Source organism: Myotis brandtii, unplaced genomic scaffold (genome assembly GCF_000412655.1).
Source record: "Myotis brandtii unplaced genomic scaffold, ASM41265v1 scaffold208, whole genome shotgun sequence".
In the NCBI taxonomy this organism is placed as follows: domain Eukaryota; kingdom Metazoa; phylum Chordata; class Mammalia; order Chiroptera; family Vespertilionidae; genus Myotis; species Myotis brandtii.
The window spans coordinates 2,345,437-2,346,733 of record NW_005357764.1 but is presented as its reverse complement, the minus strand read 5'-3'; the positions used below and the strand labels follow the sequence as shown (position 1 = coordinate 2,346,733).

At 56.7% G+C, this 1,297-nt stretch overlaps 1 protein-coding gene across 1 annotated transcript in view; it reads right to left on the bottom strand.

The window, feature by feature from the left end:
- The window catches only part of SNCB (synuclein, beta), a 39,791-nt gene that overhangs the window by 5,864 nt on the left and 32,630 nt on the right, over nucleotides 1-1,297 (bottom strand). The gene's annotated exons all lie outside the window — the stretch shown is intronic.

Below are 1,297 nucleotides of genomic sequence, written 5' to 3'. Positions count from 1 at the left end.
ACAAACTGGTTATGTATTTCGAAAGGTGCCCCTGGTGCATGACTGCCCACATCCTACCTATGGATGCTGCCATATGACCTCCACCCACTCCATTTCTCCTAAAGACTCTTTACTCCTAACAAGGGTACAGATTCCTCCTTCTGGCCGGAGTGGAGTGTCTTAGGTGCCTGATGGGTCTATGGGTGATGTGCAGGTTGTGACTGACACCTATGGCAGGGCTGGGTCTTCCCAGGAGAGCGGCAACTTGGTCACAGCAAAATGTGGGGCTGCTAGGAAAGGCAAAGGGGGCTGATCTGAGGTGAGGGGAGCCCTCCAGGGAGAGAGGAATCTCCTATCCTGAGGATTTGGCAACTCAGACAACAGCCGAGAGACCCAGAAATGAGTGTGTGGGCGGGCTGACACCCCTGGGAGGAGGGGGGGGGCAGGTGTGGGAAGACAGGATTCTCACATCTAAAGCCAGGAATACCCAGGGACAGGGGACAGCTGCATGTGTACCCATTCCTTCCTCCCAGAAACCTTTTTAGGCACCTGCTCTGTGCCCGGCCCCCGGCCAATCACTCACAGTTGGATGGGGTACGAGGAGAGCAGATTTGGTGCTCAGGACCTCAAGCAGTGGGGAGAGGGCCTCCAGCCTCCAGGGGTATGTGATCGGGGAGAGGGCATTGCCTGGGCTTGACAGATGGGGAGCAGGTGGATGTGCAGAAGGGGGACTGGAGAGGGTACTCTAAGCACAGGGAACCATGCAGGCAGGGCACAGAGAGGTGTGCGTCTGGGGCCTCCAGGAAGCACATCGAGGTGGTCTGTGTGCCTGCAGAGATGGGGATGGGGATGGGGATGGTGAGAAACGAAGCTGGGAACATAGACTGAGGCGGGACTATGTCAGGCTACAGGGAGCCGAGGCTTAACAGGGTAGGAACTGGGAGTCATTGGTGGCTCCTGTGCAGGGGGAGGAGGCAGAAGGGAGGCCAGAATGGGTTCCAGTAGGTGTGGGCTCAAGCCTTTTCCCCGACTCCATCACCACTGCCCTAGACACCCTTGCTTGGTGGCTACACTACCTTCCAGGGGACATCCTGGGCTTTGTTCTGTCCCCAGAGGTCGCTGGGACCTTTCCAAACTGAAATCAGATCCTGTCAGTCCCTATCGTCTAATCTTTCGTGGCAACTATAATGCTTTGCCCTGGTCTCCAAGGGCCCTTCATGAACCAGCTCTTGCCCACCAACCATTCCCTTTGCTCTCTAGCCTCTGCCAACCCCATCCTGGCTCCTTATTCTCAGGACTCAGCTCCAATGTCACCCTC